The sequence below is a fragment of the Falco biarmicus genome, chromosome 5 (assembly GCF_023638135.1).
Source record: "Falco biarmicus isolate bFalBia1 chromosome 5, bFalBia1.pri, whole genome shotgun sequence".
Classification (NCBI taxonomy): Eukaryota; Metazoa; Chordata; class Aves; order Falconiformes; family Falconidae; genus Falco; species Falco biarmicus.
This window is the reverse complement of record NC_079292.1, coordinates 22,638,026-22,665,151: the sequence shown is the minus strand read 5'-3', so window position 1 is coordinate 22,665,151 and position 27,126 is coordinate 22,638,026. Positions and strand designations below refer to the sequence as shown.

At 43.2% G+C, this 27,126-nt stretch overlaps 1 protein-coding gene across 1 annotated transcript in view; it reads right to left on the bottom strand.

Annotated features, from left to right (window-relative positions):
• The window catches only part of GRM3 (glutamate metabotropic receptor 3), a 113,822-nt gene extending 93,070 nt beyond the window's left edge, over window positions 1-20,752 (bottom strand). Inside the window, exon 1 of the mRNA XM_056341559.1 lies at window positions 20,003-20,752. The gene's annotated coding sequence lies outside the window, so the exon portion shown is untranslated. The remainder of the gene's footprint in view (window positions 1-20,002) is intronic.
• Between the last annotated feature and the right edge of the window lie 6,374 nt (window positions 20,753-27,126).

Below are 27,126 nucleotides of genomic sequence, written 5' to 3'. Positions count from 1 at the left end.
ATGTTAATTTTTTGCCTTAGGAAATTGTTGGTTCAGTCCTTATTATAACCAACATGAAAGTTATCACATATGCATGGTATGTAAACTGAGAAGACTTTGCATATTTGAATACTTTAATATTGGACCAGGGTGTTGGCACTACAAGGTGATTGGAAGAAACCTCAGGTTTTTTCAGAAAGGTCTGAAATGCAAATCTTAGAAATCAACAAGACTGAGATGAACAGTGAATCTAGACTTGAATGTTGGCAGATTTTCCAATAATACTTTCCCCCTCACTTTAGCACTGTTTTAATTTGGCATCCCTGAAGATTATGAATAGCTAATTCACAGGTCTACTGACTTTACAGGCATAAGGGCTATAACAACCTGCCAGCTTGATCTCTCCTACAAAGCAAGCAAAAGGACATCCCTGTATTAATTCAAGTCTAACAGTTTAGTGCCAAGAACTTAAGAACCTTTGAACTGGGTTAAAAAAAAGGTCTCTGTAGCCTGTGCCTGTCAGTACTCAGTCTCTAACAGAGGTCATCTGTGTACACTCCAGGAAGCACAGGTGTAACAATGCATACATAGAGTAATCCTTTTGGTAATGTCCTTTGATGACAAGTTTTTTAAAAACATTGCATCTCTTACAAGTTCAGATGGTAAAAAAACCACCATCAGCCTAAATTGTTGCTTTCATGTGTGGTGACAAAGTTAAATCTCATTTGAAAGGCAAACTGAATACCAGAGAGAAAATTCACTTTGGAAGATAAACTTATCTCCGAATAAAAAAGATGGTATTTTAGGGTCTCAGACACATTTAGCTTTCCTCCTACCGAGGACCTTGTGTTGCAGAGATTTACTTTTTGAAGAGATGTAGAACAGACTCCTGTGGAAATAAATGAGGGTGGACAACCTGGCAAGGACCAGAGAAAAACCATCAGCACCAGGTTTTCCTCTCTTGCTGACATGGCATTTTGTTTGAGGTGAGTCACGGAGCAGGCTCTGACTAAAATGATGACAATCATACAAGAAACATAGATAAAACTGAGCCTGGTCTGTTGGAGTCCTAACTTAGACATTTAGGTCAGATTCTTTTAAGCGAGTTTCTATGTTCCTACACATGATCTGCTTATTCAAAGGTCCCTTCATAGTCAGTTTATAGAAAAAAATAAAACATTTTTTTGGACATGATTCCTCTCTTCCTATAGTATATGTCTTAAACAGGTCAGTTGAATCACTCCTTAAAGTGCAATTCTTCTTTTTATCATGAAAAATGATTTTCCAGATATGTAGACCTCCACACTGTGGCTGTCTCTGTCTTCACACTATGTCTGCTGAGATAAATCCCACCCTCAGATGCTTCTTTTCCTTGATTTGAACAAAGAATGAGGTTATGGAGTGAAATGACCAAAACAAGTTCCAGTTCCTGGGTAGTCACAGAAGTGGTGGGAAGCTCAACAGATCGCTACAGGTACCCCCTGCCCCTAAAGTCCACAAGCTCCTTCTAGCTTGGTGAGAGGGAGATTATCTCACAGAGGCAGCAGTGGGGAGAGACCGCTTGTTCTTCCAGACATCTGGGTGGGAGTCAAGCCGGTTTTGGTTTTTAGGAGGTATGTGAGGCATATTAAATATTACCTTTGCTGTTGGTATTAATCACAAACAGAAGGATTCAACATAAATGGATGTGTTTGATTAGAAGTAGAAAGGACTTTGCTTGCTTAGAAAAAGTTTTTATGTGGTATAAATCTGATGTGTCTGAGATGAAATGCAACTATTTGATTAACTGCAAGGAGTTTGCAGGGAGGCGAAATGATACAAAGTTCAGACCTAAAGGCAAAACAATTAGCATAGTTGTGCAATCAGCCGAGCTTTTACAGTTGCTCTCCACACACTTGGTTGGGCTGGAGTGAACATGACCCTAAGGGCTCAGGGCACAAGGTTCCCAGCGCTACAGGCAGCGGGAGGCTTTTGGGCAAGAGCGAGGACACAACAGCCTACGTGCCAGGCACAGATCCAGACCATATTGTACTCTCTACAGGCCCAAAGGTCCTCCAGTGTATTGTAGTTTTACTCCAGAGGAATGTGTCTGAGCTGAGAAAATAAGCCTGTTCTGTAACTTCAGGTATTCCTCTCTGCTGTCACTCTGAAAAAGTCAGCATGGGTGTTAGAAGCTAGAGGACCAGCTCCTGAAGGCATGGGAGGCAGAGAGGAACTTGGCTGACAATCTGCCCATAGTCTGGAGGCTCTTAGAAATATTTCAGGGAAGCAAGTGGCTGAGAAGCATCTGAAGGGTGTTGTTAAGCTGTGTTGCCTGGGTTCTGCAGTGAAATGGGAGGATTAGACAGAGGAAGAGCTTTGGGCCCTAGAGCATAGCTGACAGTCAGCAATGAGGACCACAGGCATGGAAAAGTCTGCACCTATCTCTGGCCACCAGGCAGTGCAAAGGTCCTTCTCTCCCACTCAGCAGAAGGGAAGCAAAGCGGCCCTGGCACCAAGGGGAGGCTGAGCACGGGCCAGGAGAATACCGTAGCAAACCTCCTCAGTGAAAAAATACCCACCAGCCTGAGGTTTAGCCGAGGCTGCTGTCCCCAGGTAGGTTTGCTAGAGAAGACCAAGCTTTAGTGAAGAACAACAAACAAGAAGGATGAAGTGCTGCCAGTAACTGTTTAGTCTGGAAAGGTTTCGAACTAATTTGTTTTCTCTTCAGTAATCAACTTAGGAAGCACCTGAGTCAGTCTGGGAGGTTTTATTGATCTTAGCAGAACAGCCCATTGATAGGGAAAAAAATATTGGAGAAAAATAGACATTTCTGCCATTCTCAATTCTTTTTTCATCAACCTGTTTTCACTAGCAATAGCTCTTTCTTTTACTTACATGCTATTTTCTTTCCAAAACACCATTATTTTCTTCACCAAACACTGAATCCTTTACTCTGAAATAATCTAAATATTTTCTTTAATGAGCGTAAGAGATAACAATGACTTACGTTAATCATTAGTTGGAACCATCACAGAACAAGAACTCAATGCCATTTAAAAAGCACTTAATGCATGGACTAAAGTTTGTCATCTCACTAAGGAGCATAAGATTATTTGGTGATACAAGTTAGAAAGGAAGCATTATCCCTCTGATGAGATTGTGCCAGAAACCAGGAAGAAATGCTTTCCTTTGGAACACATCACACTATTTGCACAGTCTAAAACATGTCTTGGTTTCTATTTCTTATGCTAAAAACCATAGCACAATGTCACTTTCATAGGTGACAAATTAAAAAGCCCACCCCAATCTTAGGACTCTCATTGTTTCACAAGCATTACTTTGAGTCTTTCCAGTGGCAATGGATGTCTCGTGGCTTGATGGCCAGTGCATCAGACTGGATGGTGTCTCAGACTGGGAAGTGGGCCAGTTTCAGAAAACCAGAGAAATCATAGACAGACTGGGCTGAGACTTACAGTTTTCCAGATCCCATCAGCAGACTCAAGTTCATCATTGATGTGACCAGACCAGGTTGTAATCAAAGCTGCATAAAGTTCAGGAGGTGAGAAATTAATAGGGAAGAAAGGAGAACTTGGGCTGTGGTCATTAGCTAAAGCAGAAAAGAACTTAAACGGCAAAACCAAATGATTAGGCTTAATACTAGGGAAAATATTCTTGTCATAAAGGTAGTAAGGCATGGGGACATGCTGCCTGGGAAAGCTATGAAGTCTCTGCCATCAGAAGTTTTCCAGAAAAAAATGAGTCTTTTTTTTTTAATAAGTGACACAATAATCCTGATGCTGCCTTGGGGCAGGAGACAGACTAAATTGTCTCTTCTGTCCTTATTTACGTTGCGCAGTTCCCTGCATTTACAATCTGTCTCTGTCCTTGGAGCTTGTAACAGTGCAGTTACACTGATTTACACTAGTTGGGGGATTGGAATAACATGTTCATGACTCATGTTCTCATGCCATCAACTCCTGAGCAGCTTCCCACTGGTGACGACCAAGCTCAGAGTCAGACTGCAATATCCAGTCTCAAACAGACAGGCAAGTGAGCATGCCTGAAGGTAATGTTTTATTGCAGTGCAAGGTTTTTGCTGCAAAGTCCTCTCTACTGCTTGAGTACGGGTACGGGAAACAAGCAGGCTGACATTTGAAAACCTGAAACTGCAGATCTTATTGATCTCTTGAAACTATGAAAGGATTGAAGTGCAGTACACCTGACAAATTGAATGACATTACTAGTTGGTGTAAGACAGAGCAGCTCCATTGACTTTGTTGCTGATTTATCACAGTCTAGGATTTGACCCACTGATTCCTGAATTAATTTTTTATATATACATGAACTATTTATACCGTATGAAAAATCAATACCTTTTTATTGTTCATCTGATTTAGGATGGATAAAAGGAATATTTCAGTATTCTCCAGGGTTAATGCAGGGGGGCCTTGAATGATGAAAGACACAATTTTTTTTGAATGGAAGAAAAATTTCAGGACAGAAAGGAAAGAGTGTAATTTAAGCTAAATATCCTTTCTATCAATGATCTGAATAATAGATTTTTTCACCAACTCATGACAAAACATAAAGTCCTTTGAGAAGATGGCATATAATTCTTTATTTCTCTTTAAGAAAGAGCTATTAATTTTGAAAAATCTTCTTTCTGAATTTCTTTGCATTTTATAGGAACCATAAAACCTCCAAGGAGTTATTTGAATTTCAATACTGTCTCACACTTTTATTAAAATATACTCTAACCCTCCTTCAGTGATTAACATGAAGATAGGGCCCTTATTTCTAACAACTGAAAGATCTCAGTTATTTCAGATTTTCCTTATGTGTACTTTTGATTAAATAATTACTGGGTAAGAGCATTAACAATTTGTCTATGATAGGGAACATATCATAGATTTCCTACTCATGTTTCTGCAGTTTATGCTTTTGCCAATGTGTTTTATGAGTATTTATGAAAGATGACACCTTGAGTTAATAACATAAAATACCTACTAGTTTCATAATCATCACTGCAGTGCAGAAAGCTTAGAGTTACAGTAGTTCTGCATTGACGATGTCAATAAATTTACTGCATTGATTTCCTTAGGCAAATATTCCCAAAACATATACTACTATATAACCTTCTATTGTGCTTTGCCTACACATAAGGGTATCAAAGCCTACGAACATGCAGAGTAGACTTTAAAGCTGACAGCGCAAGTCATGCTGTTTCTTCTTTCTTGTTTCCCTGTTGTCCTAATATTAGAGCTCATTTAATGTTGGTTTTTGTAGACATACGCTTCTGCACAGTCCCTACAGTACGAAGCTGGTCTGCTAATGGTCTTTACATGACAGACTACATTGTTATCTATATTAAAGATGATGCAAAATGCTGCTGCTCCTAGCGTAGAGCAAGAACTGAACACTCGTGAGCAGAGACTTGCCATGTGTGCTCTCCCTGCACACACACACAATCTACCTCTGTCTGGCAGAGCTTACTGCTCTCTTGCAGGACTACCTTTTTTGTTCCTGAAAGTTGTCTGTTTTTCCCCTCTTCCCCAAGAGAAGCATGTTGCTCTCTGCTGCCGCTGCCTCTGCTTCCCTCACAAAGGGAGCTGTGGAAGCTCTGCTTTGCTGGCAGATGTCTAGGTGGCCACGTAGGGAGGCAGATGTCTGCAGTAGAGAGTGCTGCGCTGTAAGATCCTGGGGTAGGAACCCTGAGTGCTGTTCAAGTCACTTACAGAAAACAGAGGGTTGGAAGGAACCCTGAAAGGTCTTGATCTTCCTTTGCTATTAAGCAATTCAGGATCAACTTTACTTATGTCTTATCTAACTCATGCCTTGGCTAGCTTGTTTTCATACACCTTTGGTGATAGGGACTTCCTAGACTTCCCAGCAGTTTATTCTGTTGCTTGACTCTCCTTACTGTTAAAAGCTTTTCCTAAAGTCTAGTCTGTTTGAAAATTTAAGCCTGTCACTTACCTGTGATAAATCTATTTTTTCACACCTCTAATTCTTCTTGTTGATATTCTCTGGACTCTTGTCTCAGTGATTTGTTTTTCTTCTTAAAACATTATTCTCAGAACTGGGCACCATACTCCAAATGTTCCCCTACTAGTTCTGAGTAGAAGATAATGTTTACATTCCATATTTTACAGACAATATTTCTATTTATTAACCCCGGTAGGAAATTTCCATTTTTCACAAGAAGTGTGATACCACGGTGCTCAGCCATGCTCTTCTTCTGACCTTCTGTAGCCTTAGATCCGTTTCTGTTGCACTGCTACCTGGCCTGTTGCTCATCATCCCATATTTGTGGTAATACCTATGTGAATAATTTTATGGTGAGCCTACTTTCCTCCAAGGGTTATTTTGGGAGCCAGAATCTGGCAATATTAAAGTGTACCTAATCTGAAAAAAACACATTACTTTCTGAATCTGGGAGGACATGATAATCAACTTAGCTAGCAATAACTCTCTGTCCTTTACTTATACAGCAAACAGAAAGTCAATTGCACATCAAAATATTGTAAAAATTAATATGTAATAGTAGTCAGCAATCAGAAATAAATTTTAGAAAAAATCTTTGGAGTCAGGTAAAATCAGGACCCCTTTCATAGAATATTACATAGAAGTGTATAACTTCACAGAATAATATGACTTAATTAAACATGGAGAGTATTTGGAATTGATACAGATGGAGGATGCATTCACATTAATCTTATTGAAAGAGTTTAAGTTTTATTTTAGGAAAAGAGCAGTACAGAGAGTTCCAGCCACATCTTGAAGTCCTTCTGTTATTGCTGTCATGGAAGTTTTGCTCGAGAAAAGACTATATGCATTTCAAGGGAATTACTTTATTAATAAATAAACATAGGTGAATTAGTACATGTAAAACAATTTTGGCAGAGATAATAATGGAAACAAAAAGAAAAAATATTGAATGGATTAGCACACTTAATCAGTCTTAGGTTGCTTAATGAACAATTAGCCTAGTGTTTAATCCCCCTGGATCCATTTGTTTTTGCAGCTCTTAGCCTCTAAAGATAAACACAGGTGATTCCAAACATGCTTTTGTTTTTGAAACTATTTATATTAGTATTACATTGTAATAATTGGCCTGGAAACCATATAAATGGGGATGGACAAAAATGGAACTTGCTAGAGCACCTATTACTTGGTGCTTTAAAAGTGTTGCAAAAAACTTGCAGCACTCTGAAATAGGACTGAGATGACTCTTGTTGATTAAACATAGATGACTATTTACACAGAAGGTCTTTTTTAAGGCCTTGGGAACACACTGTCGACTATCCAATAACTGGTAGTACAATGCCAGGCTCTGCTGACACTGTGATCAGATAGTGTACCATAGGTACTTAGCTCACTTAGCACGAGCTAGATTGAACAGACATCTTATCGGATGAGCACTCAGGCTTGCTGAATGCTGAATGCATATCTTACCAGTGGGTAGAAAAAGCATCGTGCTGCATCCCACTGGTGGCCTGAATGTGCCTCCCTGTGGCTTTCTGTCTGATACCATAAAACTCTCTCATGGAGACCAGCCTTCCCTTTCACTCAATGTAGCCAAACAGTGCTGATTTAACAGTTCCAGTGTAACTGAGTTAGAGGTTAGAGGCAAGGAACTACTCTCATGCATAACGATGGCTTGTACTCTGGTAAAAGTCATGCCAGTTAAAACTTCAAAGCAGCTGCTTACCTGTTCAGTGGGAATTCAAGGCTTGGAAGTTAATGGTTAGGAACTAATGAGTTGGACTGGATATATTTTAAATTTAATACTGCATGTATTAAAACAAATGTTTTAATTTACTGAGATATATTTAAACAACATGTTGATTAGTTTGAAGGCTAGAGGAGAAGTTTTTTTTTGCAGTGTTAAGGTACTTCATGAATCGCTACAGATACTTGAATGAATGCTTTTTTTTTTTTTTTTTTTCTCTTTCCTTCTTTTTTGAGGCTTTCTTGGTTTTGGTAGCACCTACTACTCTCATATGCATAAACCTAACAGTTGCAAAGGATTCTTTAAGAAGCCTTTGGTGCAAGTACCTGTGGCAGCTCCATTAGGACCCCTCTGATGTTACCCATGTCCTAGCCAGTTTGGGATACATTCTGAACTTGCCAGGGAAGAGTTTAAGTCTTAATAAAAGAAGAGAAATTAAACAAGAGAGGCAGAGAGTGTGTCTAGGGGGCATGAAATTCTGGATTCTCGCCTAATGCCACATTCATCAGACTTAACGTAGATGAACTCTGTGTGGGTTTGCCAGCAGCGAAGTCAAACTTCTCATTTGAGACTTCCTGATGCATTGCTCTGCAGTTTTGATACTGAAAGCATGAGCAGCTTCTGCCTTTTTCATGGGTCTATAGCTGCAATACCCAAGTGAATGCTAATCCCATATTTCTACCCATCACAGCTCTGCGACACTCATTGCTATATTTTATGCTTAGAGTTGGTCTGGAGGCTTCCCTTCTAAAAATGCTCCCAGGGAGCTCTTCTTGGACTTGTGGACAACAAGGCTGCTAGCTGAAGTTAGTGATCATGACGATCATTTCATGATAAACCAGCTAAACACGATACATGCTGAACAATGCACCAGTTAACCATCCCTTCATCTAGTAATGACTGAACCAACAGAAGCCATCGCCCATACAGATCCCTCTGGCGAAGTCAAAGCAACAGGCTGTTCAAACTACCTAGGCAATTTTATTCTGAAATGTTAATGTGGATGTAAAGGCTGACAATTCTTTCATTGGGGTTGTATGTGTTTGCAACCTAGAAATGACCAGAAGCAGTCAAGAAAAAAATGTAGCAAATTTGAAAGTGACAGGACAAGGACATCACTATGGTTCTGTGAGGCTCCTGAGGGCTTTTTGGGCAAAATTCTGTCTGGAGTGAGGCTTGGAGAATGGAACAAAGAAATAGCACAAAGGATTTCTTTGAGGAATGTTGTGTTCAAGACAAGTGAAGTCAAGTCATTCATCAGTTGTACTCATCTTTTGGGTGTGGGTCCAAATGGGCAACTGGAAAAGGTCCAAAGGAAAACAACAAGAATAACAAGATTCTTAAAAAAGCACATGGCTAAACCAAAAGCAGTTATTTCATTGAGTCAAGAGGAGATGACTGAGGAGTACATTACAAAAATGAATGTTAAAAAGTAAAATCGAATCCCTTTGCTATATACAAGGCTGAAATGGAAAGTACTAAATTGCTTCCAATTTCCATAGCAGAGAGGATAAGAGTGATAAGCTTAGTTGCAAAAAGTGGGATTTGATTAAACTTTTGGAGACCTTCTGTCCGTAACAACAGTGAAGCACAGGCATTTGCCATTCCAGGAGGCTGTGAAATCTCTGTCATTGCAGATTTTAAGGGAATCCTTCAACAAATATTAATTATAAACATTTAGAGATAGTTTATGCAGCCTTTGGAGGGGGAGATGGATCAGATGAAGATTATCTGTGGAACTATAAATGCTGATTCAGGAAGACGGAACATTGTGTACAATCTTTGAAAATGAAGAAGCTTACATAAAAAAAGGCCTCTTCCTATCCATTTCTACCATAATGGATACTGCACACTTTCAGGATAAGTTTTAATTGGGACCTTGTGCCCTTGCCAGGAAATCACAGGGACTAAGATAAACTACTATTATCTGCAGCTGCTGCCTGGACATTGATTTAAGGTATCTAGGTCTAAATGGAGCTATTTGCCTGCTTCCTTCCTTAAAACTGATGAATTTGGAATAGACAGACAGATTGAAAAGAGCACTTGGAGACTTGAATACGCCTTCCTCCTTACAGGCCAAAAACCCCAGATGAGTGACATTTTAGGGAGCAGGAACATCTCCCAGAGATGAGCAGACGACAGGGCACTGCTGGGTCATACCACTCCCTGCTGCTACAACTGGATGCTTCAATTTACATTTCAACCTCCGGCCAAGAAACTTGGGCTTTAAGTCATCTCCTAGCTTCCAGGAGCTGGTGTTACATCCAAACTAGATTCTTCTTCCTTTCTTCATGCTGAATAATGCCACTTGGAATACGCTTATCTGAGCTTGATACTCAAGGTATTAGCATTACTCTGGATTCTGGGAAAAAGCGTGGTCAGATTGACTGATATCGATGAGAAATTCATAGTCCTTAAAAACCTTCAAAGATGTCAATGAAACAATAAAAAGAAATCAGTCTTTCCCTATTCATCAGAGGGCTCTAATGCTGTTGAAGTGCCTGGCATGTCCAATAGCCTTTCAAACAATCTCTGAAAGTGTTAAAATAAAGACACCTTTCCCACATTATCTTTCTCTGCCTTTCACAAACGACAATTCTTTTAACCTCCTTCTCCCCTCTTTGTTTGCTTAGAGGATCAAAGCTTTTTTATTTATTTCTTTTTCCTCCCAAACAGTTTCTGGAGTGTTAAAAAGCACCACAAGTATACTGAGTTTACATTACAAACAAGTTAAAATTCCCAGTCTGTCAGAGCTTTTCTCCTAGGATACCAAGGAAAGCAAACTTCAGCTAAACTGCACAATTAATCAGAGATCACTTCTGAGTGAAGAAGAAAAGGTGGTTTTAAGCAGATCTATTCTTTTCTTGGAGATTTGAAGTCCACTTCAGAAAGTAAAATTATTATTCTGTGAAAGTTATCTCATTTTATTTGTATTCCTGGAGCTACCTCATTAGGTCATCTTCCCTTTTAACTCATAAAATTATTTTAGTGAATCAACTGTGGGGTTAGCCATACATAAATACATCCTTATTGACAGCTACACTGACAAGTGAATGGATGAAAAAGGGCACGGACTGTATGTTGTTCTAGCTAGGACAGCACTCGGGTTTGTTCTCTTTTCAAGACCATGAGGCAGACAGCTTATTTCTTGGTTATAAAGAAAATGCTCTTTTTTCAAGGTAAAGGTATCTTGTAATAATGGTAAGATAAAGAACCATGTGTTGGATGGCTTAAGAGCTGGACTAAACAGACTCGGTGTTGATTCACCATTCCCGCACAGACAGTTGCTGCCCTTTTCACAACTTTTGAGAGCAAAGACTAGCCTGATAACTCAACCTAGTGCATCAGTCCCGTGTAGGATGGGTTTGCACCTTTTTATGAAAATGCTGACCTCATTGTCTGTTATTGTCAGGGCTCTTCTAAAGTCCTGGTGGTTGCAAGGAAGAAAGTGAGCAAACACAATTAAGAGAGCCCAACAGAACACGCTGAAAACTGTTGCAAAGTAGATTTGACAAGTGCACTTCAGTGTGTTTTTACAGTGTTTGGAAAAATATGCTGAGAGGAATCCTATAAACTTTTTTCCAGTAAAATGTCGTTCTGTGGTAGTATTTCATGGACAAGTATTTTGTAATGATGAAAAGCAGACCCTTATTACTGTCTATGCAAATAATGTGCTGTACAGAGCAGCATTGTAAGGTATCCTTTTCGTACAATTTTGCTGAAGTTTAATCCAATATTACAATGATGTCCCATGTGAGTGGTTTTTTTTCCCCTGCTTTTTACAAGGCAGAGTTAAATACTGGTAAAATGAATCTGTTATAAGGTAAAAATCACAATCTTTCATCTGTTGTATACTGAAACATCTGGAATCTTTTACAATGGAACAAAATTAGGTATTAGTTGACGTACAGTAAAGATGTCTCTCTGACTGACAGAACATTAGTAAAAATGCCATTGCAAATCTATGATAAAAAGCCAAAAAGTCTATGGCCATATTCTCAACTGGTGACACTCAATCAAATAATCTCACCAAAAATTATAATGAGGCTTTTTGAAAACTCCCTCATCATGGCAAGACCAATTATACTTTTTCTTAAAATAGCAACTTTTAAATGTTCTTGCAGATAAAGGCAATTTTTGACATTTCTTAGCCATGTGAGCTAATGCAAGCAATCAATCTGTTTTTTAACACCTCAGAACTGGAGTCTAGGTGTCTTACTGCACAATATCTTTATCTTTCATTTTACCTCCATCCTTTTGTCTGTTTATCTGTTTGTTTTGGGGGTTTTTTGTTGGGGTTTTTTTGGGGGTTTTTTGTTTTGGTTTTTTTTTTTTTAATGAATGTACACAGAAGTGAGGAAAAAACCCAACATAGTATGAGTTCTGGAAACATCCCCCAAATTTACTTCTTGATTTTTGTTGGATCTCTGGCTATGTGATTCTAACACTAGGCCAGTCAATTTCTGCTAAGCATCACAAACGTAATGTAATATTTTCAAACAATAGCAGAACAATGTCTTTTCATGCTTTCCTAATATTTTTTTCACTGGGTGATGCAACCACTGTGGATGAAATTAAAAACGAAAAATCTAAAGACATGATAATTAGAAAATAATACAGAAATTGCTAGGCAGTAAGTACCGGATCAAAAAAACAGCACAGCCAAAGACGTCCTATAAAACATATATGTAGAAATGTTCACTCAAGCACAGCTGCAAGTTTCACATCAGGAAGGCATGGCACATACGAGCTGGAGCTAGTATGGGATCTCAGGAGCCTTAATCACAGCTACATTATATCAAAAAGACAACAATCTTGATGCTGTGAGCTGTACTTTAAAACAGTCAAGAACTGCAATACATAGTCTACATAAGATAGCCAAGGTCAATAAGATCAAGGGTGGTCTAGGAAGAATACTACTTTTCTGAAGTGCTGCATTCTTCACCAGGGAGGAGGAGTGCATCTAGCCTGCAGGATCTCTTTGTTCCCATAGTGGAGGACTGGGGTTGCCTGAGAGCTCCTGTACCATCTCGGCCCTGCTGTTATGTCCATACAGTCACACCACTGATGAAACAATATTTAGGGATTTTTAGAGTTGAAAATATTTAGGAATAAATTTTGGGATAAATTTTAGGAATTTAGGGGTGAAACTATTGTGTAAGATTTCTAAACCCTTTTAAAATAGTGTCTCATCCTATACCTCATAGGTTGGTGTCATGGTCATTGGTTTGGCCACACAGTATTAGATGAAAATTGCAAACCACTAATATCCCAGGGTGCTAGGTTTAGCATCTGACACATTGGTTTTGCTGGTTTACAGAGTGGCACCATACAGTCAGGCAGCCCCTTGTTGACCCTTGTCTCAGTCAGCCTCTTCCCAGGGCTAATTCCAGAGAAGCATCCCATTGCTGCCCTATCTCAGACTCAGTAAATTGCCTGCAGCACCCACCCTTGCAGACCGCAAGGTAGTATGTCAGTCAGCCTAACAACACGGGCTTTTGAGGACCAGCCACCACAAACCAGAGAGGCTGAGGCTCTGCAGAGCCCCAGACGATGCAGTTACGTTAACCTCTCCAGATACAGCATTTAGGTAACACAAAAATTGCCCCTGATTTGAGTGTGGACTCATTAGTGGAGCTTTCTGTGGGAATGGGAACTAATGTATGAGTCTTACTATATTTCTCAGCTGAGAGTGCACTCAGTCACTATATCCTGCACGCTTTCTTTTTACTCTGTTTTATACCAGCTTGTCATCTTCTAAACAAAGGTTTTTCACAGTTTTCAGGTTCCCTTCAGCTCCTTCCTCCTGGCAAGCCCAGGCCCTGCTTCCTTCTCTGTACCAGTGGGAGGCAGCTTCCCTGCACCACACAACCCTTTGATCCTCTTCTTTTCTTTTTTTTTGGCAGTCCCTGCTTCCAGCCTTTGCCTGTGCTTTTCCTCTAATTTCATATCAATCCCATCCCTCTCATTTTTCTTCCCTATTTTATTCTTCCCTTTTTTACTCTCCTCCAGCACCCTTCCTTTTCCAAGAGCAGCCCTGTTTCTTCTCACCTGCATTCTCTACCTCCCCTTCTCAGTATTCCCCTTCTCAGGCACCCTGTTCCTTAAAGGGTGCTCTAAGCTAACATTTTCTTCCTTCTTCCCATGAATACCTTCCTTTTAAGACACTAATTCTCCTAATACACTTCCGACCTATGAATTTGCTGCCTTTGTGGTCACCCGCTGAGCTATTGACTTCATTTTCCCTTGTGTGCACTTGCTTGGTTTTCCTCTGGAATCTGAGAACTTCTCCACTGGCTTCCTAAGAGACCCCGTCAATCTGTTTCTGCCTCCTTTGTTTATCTTTCCCCTTCCTCCTTTTCTCAAGGATATGCTTCATTTGTCAATGTGTGCTCACTGTATTCTGATACTTGCTAAGTTTTCTTGGTCACTATGGACTTTAAAATCCTTACATTCCACCTCTCCACCTAGCTTCTTTAACTTTCCTATTATTTCAAATTGCCATGGAAAAAATCAGCTTTATGACATTTTCCCTACTAGCTCACCCTTTCCTACATCTCTGATGCTGTTCCCTTCCATAGTCAGCATGCCTGAATGCAATCCTCTGCTGGGCTGAAATTTGCAGTTACTTCCTCCATAACATGTGCAATGTTTTGCCCTGCTAGTTGGATCACAGGGTAATATCTAATCTCTTTAATGAGAATGTCTTCTTCACCACCTTCACCTGCTTTACAATCTCTTCATCCCACAACTGATTTACCATTCCATATACTTTTCCTCCAGCTTGAACACTCATCTGAGTGTCTTTATTGTTCTTTCTTTCCTTTTCTATCAAGCTATTTTCTTCTCTTTGTTTCTCCCATTTTGTCCCCTACAGATCTATTTTCCTCAACCTTTTTTTTTTCTTGACAACTTTTCTCCTCTATTCACTTTTCTAATGGAAAATTTCAATGTGTCACAGTATCCACCAACAGCCTGATTCAAGTTACCATTTCAGCCATGAAACGTTCATCAAAAATTCCCTCTGTACATACCTTACTTGATGCATATTTGATATAGTTTATATACTGGTCATCATTCTGTATCCCTTTGGATGTACTGGAAGAGGGACAGAGTGCACGCTCAGCAAGTTTGTGGATGATACCAAACTGGGAGGAGTGGCTGATTCACCAGAGGCTGCGCTGCCATTCAGCCAGACCTGGACAGGTGGGAGAGCTGGGCAGAGAGGAACCTCATGACTGTCAACCGAGGCAATTGTAGGGTCCTGCACCTGGGCAGGGACGGCCCCGTGCACCAGCATAAGCTGGGGCTGACCTGCTGGGGGGCAGCTCTGTCTAGAAGGACCTGAGAGTGCTGGTGGGCAGCAGTGTGCCCGTGGGCCAGCAGTGTGCCCATGGGGCCACGGGGCCAGTGTGATCCTGGGGGGCATGAGGAGGAGTGGGGCCGGGTGGAGGAAGGGGATCCTCCTGCTCTGCTCTGGTGAGGCCACATCTGGAGTGCTGTGGCAAGTGCTGGGCTGCCCAGTTCCAGAGAGACAGGGAACTGCTGGAGATGGTCCAGCAGAGGCTGTGGAGGTGTTGAGGGGACTGGAGCATCTCCCTGGTGGGGAGAGACTGAGAGAGCTGGGGCTGTTCAGCCTGGAGAACAGAAGACCGAGAGGGGATCTTACCAATGCATACAAACATCTTAAGGGAGAGTGCCAAGAGGATGGGGCCAGTCTATTTCAGTGGTGCCCAGTGACAGGACAAGGGGCAATGGGCGCAAACTGCAACACAAGAAGTTCCATCTGAATATGAAGAAAACCTTCTCTGCCTTGAAGGCTAGGACAGGCTGCCCAGAGAGGCTGTGGGGTCTCCTTCTCTGGAGACATTCAAACCCACCTGGATGTGACTGTGCAGCCTGCTCTGGGAGAATCTGCGTTAGCCAGGGTTGGACTAGATGGTCTCCAGAGGTCCCCTCCAAACCCGACCATTCTGTGATTCTGAGATTTTCAAGGTTAGGGTCATCAACGTTATCAAGGTCAAGCCATTTGTGAGACTATAACATGTTCTGAAGGAAGGCTGCCTCAGTAACTGGGGTTAAGACCATGCCTTCACATGCTGATAAGTTGGGTCTTAGAAGGTTTAGGAAAGCTGTTACACTGCTACTTTTTTTTTGAGACAAGCTATTGATTTACATGAGGAGCCCATATGTTCCTATATAAGCAGTACAATTGCTGACTACATAAAAGCTCCCATAATCTCAGCAGCGCTATGAACAATAGCATAATAGTTCCTACAACATAATTTTATATTTGAGGCCCAATATGAGATAAAAGCAATATAGTTCTACAGCCTTTTTCTGTGTAATTTGCTATAGCTCTCGTAAAATTATGTTCTTTTTGATTTTAATAGTGATTTGCCTCCTACGAATATTTGCTGCATTGCTTTGGAAAGACAGCTAGAAACAAAGCAGTATATTCCTTGCAGTATTTTAAAAAACCTGAATATCCCTGAAATAAAATGTCCAAAACCCTCAGAAGACAATAGGTCAGCCAGTAAATTCATTGAAGTCACACAGTGATTCTGGGCTCACCTGAAAAAAGAATGAATTACACTAATCTGTAATAGTTAAAACACTTCTAACAATGAACTGTGGTTTTGTCTCAGTGGAAATACCTGACAATCGCACTGAGGCTGTTCCTAGACATCATTGTGCCCAGGAGGAAATGCTATTTTTTTGTCATTTTATTCCTACTACTAAAATAAACTTAGGATTTTCAAACAAATCTGTATTTTCATAAAATGAAATGCATCCCAGATTTTTCTGCCAGTGAAGGGCTAGATTATCACAGTGAAAGTTGGCCTTATTAAGTCCACAGCCAGAGGCAGTCACAGGCAGAGATTTAGGAAGATGGTACCAGCCAAAGACTATGCTCTTTCTCTGCCACTTTTGGAGCCCAGGTCCACCACAGTTGTGCTCTGGACATTCAGAGCTGCCTGTGGGAGCAGGGTGGCTAATCACCCTTCTGGTCACCCCTTCTCTCTGGCTGTGGGTATCCCTCCACTGCAAATGCAAATCACCTAGGGATTAAAGCACAACCTTATTCTCCACACTAGTAGAGAGCGAGAAGACAATCTTCTCTTCAACTCTTTGACCTGGACTAAGTTCCTGATTAAGCTTTAAACCAGCTGTCAGTTTTATACTGACAAACAGAAAAAAAAGCCAGTCAGCATTACATGATCTTCTTCACAAGAGCTTATATAGCTTACTGCAGTTATACATATTCACAGACTAACAGTAATGCTGGCTGATCCTGGAGTGTGTCAAACATCCCCGTCCTGTTCTGTGACATCCTGAGAGTGATCGTGTACCTAGCATTTTATCAACCTGAAAAAATTGTACTAACTGCTCGATAGCTATACTACAAGTTGGAGAAAACAAGGTGCAGAAATCCTGATAAATATTTTATGGGGCTTTGGAAACAACTTTCAAAAACTGAATGGAGAGTGAAGTCCCTTCTACAGGATGCTGTTGGCAAGTTAGACAGGCTTAGACAGGGTCTCACACTTTGTAAAAGCTCTAGGTTGGATTCTCAAATCACACTGATAAATCAGATTTTTGTTGGGTACACACTTCGTGCGACCCTACTGGATTCTTGTGGACCAACAAAGAATTTAAGCCACCAGATTTAAAGGTAAAATTGCAATTTGACCCTGGCGTAAGTGACATTAGAACCAGGCCATTCAGGTCTTCTAGTATTCTATATGGGACTGTGCAAGCTTTAGAATAATTTATGCTCTGTAGGACAACTCCACAGGAGAGTTGTGTTTGCACAAAACATCCAAATAGCTCTTTCTTTAAGTGCCAGTATATCTCCTTACACTTTCTTAATTTCCAGATTCAGCTCCACTTATGTAACACAGACTACTGAACTGAATGATACCACTATTTGTAGTGCATTTCTTTGCTTTTGGCTTTCCAGTCTGATTTAATACTTCGCTTTGTCATAATTTAATTAAGTATAAAAACATTAAGTGAATCCAGAAAGATACCTTACCTCTGCATCTTGCTTTAGATTCACTCTTTCAGTGATAAAATTAGAATCTTACTCCTAGACAAGTCATCAACATTTGCCTAAAAAACTATTTGTAGAAGCTTATAAGTAGGTCATCAGCACAAGTAACCCAGACGAACATCCACAGTGATTAGAAAAGCATCTCAGCTCTGGGACGAAAGTCTTATTTTAATGTACTTGATACAAATGCCATTTTTCTTGGTTTTAGTTTTGGAACAGTAAAGCAATTGGTGGCTTTTCTATTTTGAAGTGTGTTTAGTGTTTTATATGTAATGCAGGACTCCAGCAATACTGAGAGTAGCAGTGGACGGCATCCTTCTTTTAAAAAAAAGCAATGAGCAAAATAACCACAGGAATTAAAAGTATGAAACACTCTAACAGAAAACAAATTAGCTTGCACTGCTTTTCAGGTAGTAAGTTTATTAGGAAGGATTGCATGTATTGTTACTGATTTCACTCAAAGAGTGAACATTAAAAAAGTACAATTTTCCTACTACCCTAATTGTGAGTAAAAGTCACCTAATGTGTAATTTTCCCCAATATAACTGGGGATGTCGTATTTTCTTCTAACACTTGCATTTATCTACATAAAAAACAGCAAAAGGTGTCACAATGATTTAGCTGTATCTGAAGAAAATGAAAAAAAGTCATTTTCCTAAAACATGTATTTGATCAGGTGGGTTATGTGCTTTTCAAATTGTTTTCATGCATATTTAATCAATGTGAGACATATGCAAGCTGAAATAAGTAAAGGTCTGTGTCCCAGGCTGTTCAGTTTCAGAGTCTTCTGATTGAGATTCTTTAAAGCTGAATTAATTATTTTAAAAAATGAACTAAAATAACCTTCAGCAGGTGGCATAAACCGAGAAAAAGCCAAAGAACTCACAAACTGCCAGCAAACACTTAGTTCAGTTCAATACAGTATCAGTAAGATACCTAGTTTTTCAAGAATTGCTTGGTTTTTATCAAAATTGCTGAAAACTGGGATGTATGGGTAAAATGATGTATGGAAATACTACAATAACCTGGGGGGGAAAGCCCCCAAATCCAACGCCCCCTACCCCCCACCCCTAAATCCTCCCTACACACTGGCACAGAGAGACACTTTGTCACACCCACATGTGTATCTCAGCAGATATGTGTGCCTGGCACACACAGAGATGAAAGATACGTACCCACACACCTCTAGGTCTACACAGAGTAAAATAAACACTGTCTAGGAATAAAACCACATTCCTATGGATTTATACATATAACGCATCTGTGTGCATCCAAGCAAACATAAACATAGATACACACATGTACACACCCAGAGACATAGGAACACAGGCAAGGCACATACATGGGCACAAGCAACTCTAGAAGCACACACATATACCTATACAGCTAGATGAATACTCACATGGACAGATAGTTATACAGACATACATGAGGAACAGTTTACATTGTCTCTATCATCCCTGCTAATTTCTCCTTTCTTTTTGAAGCCTTCCAATTTTAGTATCCTGGAGTGAGCCAGGTCCCTGCAGGGAAGATACCTCAGGAGGAGCAAAGCACTTCCCGTTTCTTTAAGGTTTCTTCCCCACCTTCTCCCCCTCTCCCGCAGCAGCAGATCCAGGGAGATGAGCTAGGTACCCAGCACGGCTCTCCCAGCTGCTGGGTTGGCACTCTCCACCCCACCTTATGAAGGGTATAGGACGGCAAGCTAAAGATCTCCTTGCTTCACCCCCAAAGCCTGCCTCTGCAGGAGCAGAAACCTCTGGGCAACATCTGGACACAGCTGCCTTGCCTTGGGCGAGCTAGCCCCCTTTCTCCACCCCTACCCCCTACCCCCCTACCCCCCCCCCGCCAGCTGCAGACTACAGGGGTCCCCCTGCACCCTACCTGCCCTCTGCAGGTGTGAAAGCCCTGCGCCCCAGCCCCAGCTTCTCCTGGCCCCTGACTCCTGTCAGCAAACCGTTTCGCAAACCACCAGCTCCAAACTTTTTCCCTGGCTGCACAACCCGCAGTCCTCCGGGCAGCGGCTGCAGCTTCTCCGGAGGGCAGCATGGGGGTGGTGGGGGGTGGTGGTGGTGGGGGTGGGTTGCGGGCTGCAGGGACCCGAGATGCTGCAGGGTGTGAAATGTGAGGACTGGGATATGGGATGCAGGAATGTGAGGACCGCGATGCACAGCTCCGAGATGCCAGGATGCAGGGAGCAGGATGTGGGATGAAGGGACCCAGACCCGGGATACCAGCCCCCAGCTCCTTACCGTGCAATGAAGGTAGGTCCTGGCGAGGGTCTCCAGCTGCTCCCGGGCATCGCGGGCCTCTGATGTGCTCGTTAAACATCCACCGGGGAATCTCAGCCCCCAAACTTGTGTGAGCTGCTTCCGTCTGGGAACAGTCACGCTTTCTCCCCCCCACCTTGGATCGGATCCCGATGGAAACTCATCAAGGCCTCCTAAGCGGTCAGAGGTAAGGCTGGGAGGGAAGGGGGAGAAAAAGGAGGGCAACGGGAGGGAGAGACTGCGATCAGCAAGCGATGGCCCCCTTCTCTTCCCCTCTCCTCTGGAGCACGCGCTTCCCGTTCCTCCCAGCAACTTCGGCTCTCCTTGGCCAGGCAGCGCCTGGTACCAGCTCTGTCAACTGGGGGCCCTTTTCGCAGCCTCGCATCTTTCTAGATTTCCTCTGCTTTCCGGGCAAAGGGGGTTGGTGCAAAGCTTTAGATTAGGAGGCGACCTAGAGTTGCAAAGACAAGGAGGGAGAGCCGGCTGGCATTTGCAGACTGCTTCTCCCGGTGCTCGGGGCGTGCGGTAGCTCTGCAGCCGGCGCTGCGCGGAGGGGCTGCCTGAGGTTTATTCCTACCGTTTATTCATTTACTGCTTTTTCTAGGTCTAACTTTGAAGCTGGTTGCCGCTGTCGGCGCGGCGGGCAGCGAGGCTGTGGCGAGGAGCGCTCGGACGGAGGCAAGCCGCCGTCCCCATGCTGCGGGGCTGCGCTCCCGCGGCTGTTTAACTGCGTGGGCAGGAGCGCAGCCCGGTCCCGGGGGGGAGGACACGGGGCCGGGGGGGGAGGGGTGGAGGGGAGGGCATGGGACACGGGGACGCTGCTGTATCCTGGCAACTCCGCATCCTTGCCCCGAGCATCCTTCCCCGCAGCGCCGTGATTGGACGGGGCCGGAGCCGGGGGATGGGGGGGGGGGGGGGGGGAGGGGGGGGGGCGGGCGGGGCCGGGACGCCCCTCCGAGGATGCTGCGCTCTGGCACTGCGACTTGTCGCATCCTCAAAAAGCCGGGAGCGGGCAGCGGGGATGAGAGCAGACGGGAGAGCCGAGACGGTTCAGGGTGTTGTATGACCGTCCTCCTGCCTTCTCTCTGCCAGGTGGCTAGATAAATTTCCGTCTGCTCTACATCTCCTAGAAAAAGAATGTATTTGTGTGCACATACACGCATACCCACATCCCAGATATACAAATATATGTTTTAACACATAGATGTATGTAAGTGAACATATATATTCTATACATGCTACCTGTATTATCTATATTCTTTATGTTCCCTCTATATGTTCTAACTCTCCCATATGGAAAGACAGAAGAAAACCAGTTACTGTGGGAAGATCATTTAGAGTGCAGCAAAGCCGGATGCAAAAGGAAAAAGCAAGCTACTTTGTGTGTTCTGTATGTTTGAAAACCAAAGGTTTACATTACGTGGACTGTTAATAGGAGGTCGTGGTCCTAAATGCGAGAATTAAACACCATGAGGTGAGTGAGCCATAACAGTCAGTGTGTTGACTTCAAAGAGGGTGAGTTTAAGCTGTGCTGTGTGGGGCACTGCTGGTATTACATGTGGCTTCATTGCTTATTCTCTGCTATGGGGGAAAGCGAGCAGCTGCTTCCTGCTGGTTGGGTGTAGTATGGAGAGGGTGTCCGTAAAATCCCAGTACCTCCCTTTCCATCATGGCTTCGATTGTGACACTAAATTTCTCACCCCTAACTCTTCAGTAGGGAGGAAGCCATCATCCACTTCTCCCCAAATGCTTCTCCCCACCATCAGACTTGCTCTCAGCCCAGCTCCACGCTCATGTACCATCAGTGCTCATGTAAAGCAAGGAAAGAGGCACCGCAGTCAGGAGCTGCAATCCTGCAACTCACATGGGGCCACTATTGTTTCAGCAGCCATGGTTCGGTAAGGAATTAAGCTAACGTAAAATGAAATAAAACAACGACAAAAACCTCTGTTTCTGCTTTTTAATATTTTATGTTATTTAACATCTGCTTACTTTTGTGGTCTACCAATTAACTTTGCTAATTTTATAAGAGATTTTTTATTGGAAGCCAAGGACATTTGCCAAGATGTGCATGTTAAACTGATTCATTAAGTGCTTCAAGGTTAAGCAGGGAGCAAAAGGAGAGTCCAGTTCCTCTCAGTTTATCCTACTGTAGATTGGATTGAAATGTACATGAGACACTGCAGTAACATCAGGCTAAACTGGAGTCAATATGGAATCAGTCCTATGTCTTTCAAATCATAGCACAATTTAACAGACAGGTCTGGAACAGTCCTTTCAGTCTTGCAGGTTGATTGCCCAGAAAGACGAATGGAAGGAAGGATCTGATTCTGCATTGACTTGCACACGACAGTTACGGCTTAAAGTGAGTATGAAAATAACTTTTTGGTTGGGTAAGATATAAAACCCACTGTGTATGAAATTGGTCACCACAGGCACCAAGTGGAATTTGGATGAGATGTATTGCATGATTTGCAGCAGGCCACTTAGGGGCAAGGAGGTGACCTGGGCATTCATTGCTTTTGCTTCAAGAAGCATCCTTTGCACCGATAGTTCACTCTTTTTCCATGCCTGCTGCTGTGCAATGCCTGATAATGATCCCTAACACTGCTACTGCTTGCATTTACACCTGATTTATGGCTGATTTATTATACTGAGAAGCAGGAAAACAAAACTGAAGAGCTGACCAAGCTAAGCTGTAGGCAAAGGCACAATGGTTTCTTTCCCATTTCCTACCAGTGCTGTTCCTCAGGTGGTTCTCCCAGCAAATTGGAGTCTTGTTTTAGCCGCAGAGGAACTTACTCCAGCCTTCCAAAGCAGGATTCTGGAGACCTTATTTCAGTGTATGACTCTGGCAGAACCATCTTTATTTCTGTAAGGAAAACAACTTTGCCTTGATTCCCTTTTGGGATAGTACGCGCTACATCCAGAGGGTATTGTGAAGATGCCTGAGCATGTGCCTTCAGCCAGTCAGATGCTGACACTTACGGGTACACGCAGTGTTACCAAGCAGGGAAATCCAAAGATCTCAGCAAAGCTCTGTGCAAAGCTGTGTTTGGGTGTTACTGGGCAAAGTACTCACTTGAGGCTAAACTGCACCTTACGCTACACTTGATTGTAGGCATACCCATGGTTAGATGCAGCAATTGGGTAGTACAAGTTCTGCCAGAGGACAGCTTGGAGAAAGCAATCAACAGCCCTCAGTGTCTTTGACCTGGATCCAAAGAAGAAGTCTTTATATTAAATGTATTTGTTTATTTTCTGTCTCTGATGCAAAGATGTTAAAACAGCATTAAAAGTTTCTGGGATAGGAATATTTTGCCTTTTTGATTCATCTATTAGTGAAGTAATAGTTACAGCTACTTAAAAGATAGATTCCTTTCAGATTGAGTTCCCGCATCACGCAAAATTGAATTTGTAGAAAGCCTGATGAGCAGAAGAATTTGTTTTTATAAAATTTATGAATATGATTAATTAAAAGGCTTACGACCACAAATAAACAGATGCATATCTTTTTCTTACATGGAATTTTAGCATAAGTGTCAAGATTGTACACATGGGAACTTTCTAATTTTACATTTGGTGGCAGGATACTGTTCCAGCAAAACACTTTGTAGGGTTCCCTAACTTGCTATAAGCAGCTGTTTTGAGACACGCTCAAGTTATTTGCTGATAAAAGCCTGAAGTGATGCTTTAGAAAAATTGCAAGTATGCATGTACAGCCAGTGAGTGATCTATGGATTGGGCCCAGCCAACCTGAATAATTCATGAGGCCTATGATCTTTCCTCCTTTCCTGGGCACCTTACAGAAATGGACAGGGAATAGGGCCATGGATCAATGAGTTTTTTCTTAGCAAATTGCTCCCTGCCACTAAGTTTCCAACAGCTCTGCAGATGCTTTCATTGTGTGTGACTGGGCATAATCCCATTCTGCAGCAGCTGTCCCGAGTTAACAGTGTGGTCATCACCACAGAACCAAGCCTGGTATATCTCCACGGTTTGGGGCACACATCAGTAGCACCTAGACATGATATTGTGTTTGTTCTTCTTGAAGTCTGCCAATCTCAATGTGCAAAACACCCATTGGAAGGAAAAGGAGGGCTACTCCACCACTTTTGGGTAGCCACAGGGGTCTAGATATGTCTTCCCAACACTGTGGCCATGGCAGTCTCCATCTTTGGAGACACAAAATCAAAAATTCATAGTGGCTAATGCATAGGTCAACAAAGCCCCACGCTGCCTGGCTCATCCCTGCCTGCCAATTGTAGGTGCCATTGACATACTCCAAAGAAACAACTCAGTGGTGCAGGGCTTTCGGAGAGGCATGTGTCCCCATCTGGTAACCAGATCCACAGCTATGAAAAGTGTAAGGGGTGGTGTCACTCTGACATGCTTAAGGGCCCCATGGGTCGCTGTGGAAAATTAAGCACTGTTGTGGTGGGCAGACCCTGGCTGGGCACCAGATGCCCACCACAGCCACTTGTCACTGCCCCCTTCAGCCGGGAAGGGGAGAGAAAATACAGTGAAAGGCTCGTGGGTCAAGGTAAGGATGGGGAGATCACTCAGCAGTTACTGCCATGGGCAAAACAGGCTCGACTCTGGGAAATTAATTTATTACCCACCAAATCAGAGTAGGATAATAAGAAATAAATCCCAAACTTTAGAACACCTTCACCCCCATCCCTCCATTCTTCCTGGCCTCAACTTCACCCCTGATTTGTCTCCGTCTTCCCTCTGAGGGCACAGGGGGACGGGATGAGGTCAGTCCATTACACACTGTCCCTGCCGCTCCTTCCCCCACAGTGACAAGGCTCCTCACAGCCTGCCCTGCCCCAGCCTGGGGCCCTCCCACTGAAGATGGTCCTCTATGAACTTCTCCAGCATGGGGCCCTCCCACGGGTGCAGCCCCTCAGGCACAGCCGGCCCCAGCCAGGGTCCCCCCGGGGTCCCCAGCCCTGCCCCAGCCCAGACTCCTCTCCCCATGGGGCTACAGGCCTTGCCAGGAGCTGCCCCAGTGTGGGCTGCCTGTGGGTCACAGCTCCTTTGGGCACCCCCTGCCCTGGCGTGGGGTCCTGCAGGGCTGTGGGTGGGGGTCTGCTCCCCCATGGGCTCCATGGGCTGGGGGCACAGCCTGCCTCACCATGGGCTTCCGATGGGTTGCTGGGGCATCTCTGCTGCGGTGCCTGGAGCCCTCCTGCCTCCTGCACTGACCTGGGGGGCTGCAGGGCTGTTCTTGCACATATTCCCACTCCGCTCTTCCAGCTGCAATTGCTTTTGTGCAGTTTGTTCCTCCACTGCTGAAATCCATTGTCCCAGAGGCTCTGCCACTGCAGCTGATGGGTTCAGCCTTGGTCAGTGTCGGGTCCGGCTGGGAGCCGGCTGGCAGGGGCTCCATCAGGCATGGGGAGGTCTTCTGGCAGCTTCTCACAGAAGTCACCCCTGTAGCCCCCTGCTGCCAAAACCTTGCTGTGCTAACCCAAGAGAACTGTACCAAGAAGTGTCAATCTAGTAAGTTTCTTCTGGGCCAGGTATGGACTTTCTTCTCTCTTAACACTGACGCTTGGTTAACTTCATTATGAAACTCATCAGCTAAATGGAATGTCTTCTTTTCTTGTTAACCGGTTTTGAGGAGACTTTAGATCAATACACATAGTGCAAAAAGTCCCTATGTACCTTACTGCTAAACATGCTTATCCTCTTACAGCTGATTTGCATGGCACCATTGGGACTTGAGCAACATTATTTCCTGTCAGATGCCCAGCGATTACTTTTTCAGCTGACTGAAGAGATATTGGCCTAGCAGCAACATGGATAATATGCCATCATGTGCCGAGACATTTCAGTCTGAGCCTTTCACAGCCACAAGGACTGTGGAAACTCTTGTCTACAAGGCTCAACACATCAAAACCCTGGCCTTCACGTGGTATGGCATGGCACATCAAAGGAAGACTGCACTCAACTCTGTGCACATGCAGCAGCATCCTCCCTTCTGCCTCCACCTTCCATGTCCATCAGCATCAATATGTACTCCTCCCCAGCTCCCCTTTTTCCAGCCAACTTTCCCATATCCCTCTGCCTTTCTCACCTTCTTCCCTTTTACTCTTTAGACAGTTTGCTGCCTGCTTGTTCCTCTTGGCCATTTCTCCAGATAACCCCAAGTGTTCCTTACCCCTTCTCAGCAGAGACTTCTTTCATGGAAAAGAACCAGCAGCTGTTGTTCATCTTCATCAGCTACAACAGGCGAAAAGATCTGGCTTTGCTGTGGGAACTAGCTGCCCTCTCTCCACTTCTGCTTGTTTCTCAGAAATCAGGTTTCCCAACATACTGCTGGGGACACACACGTGACACTCAACTGTCATCCAAGTGGGGTACCTTCATAGAAATACATGAACAGCAAGGCTCCCTCCAGGTCCCTGACAGATATACAAGTATGCACACTCCACTTGCACCCCACAACCCTTCCCTAGCCAAAATCCTACTGCAGTTTGTGCAGGGATGAACATAACACAGGCTCTGCGTGATGTACGCCTGATACGTGCAGCAAACTGCAAACCACCTCCAGCTTCCATTGCTCATTACTCTGGAGTCAAGCTCCGTCAGTCTGCAGCTACTCACTCCATCATCCTGTGAGTCTGTGATATAGGAGGCGATACTTGCCTGAGAAGAGATTTGCCTTCCCCCTAAGGAGCAGGGGTCTTCCTCATACAGGGACAGGGCACAACACACTAGCACATCTCAATCTCTGCCATATTCTTTAAATTAATACATGCAGGAGACCCCATTCTACAAAATCCATACTGTTCTCTCTCTTTTTCTACTGTGTGAATAATTTGGTACCAGATACCGGAATCACCTAACACATTTTGCTTTTGACTTAGTCACCTTTTCGTTTTGTGTGTGTGTTATTATTATCTTTGTTAGTATTTCAGCTGCCAGAAATCTGGCTTCTTCAAACTACTCCTTCCTCCCCTCTGAAAACCCCCTAACAACATTTCTTCTCTTCTGAAACACATTCCCTTCCCCCACCCCTCTTCTCTGTAGGAATTACTGCATTTACATATTTTCTTTAAGGTGCTTAGGAATTATTGACAAGTTTGCTTTGTCCC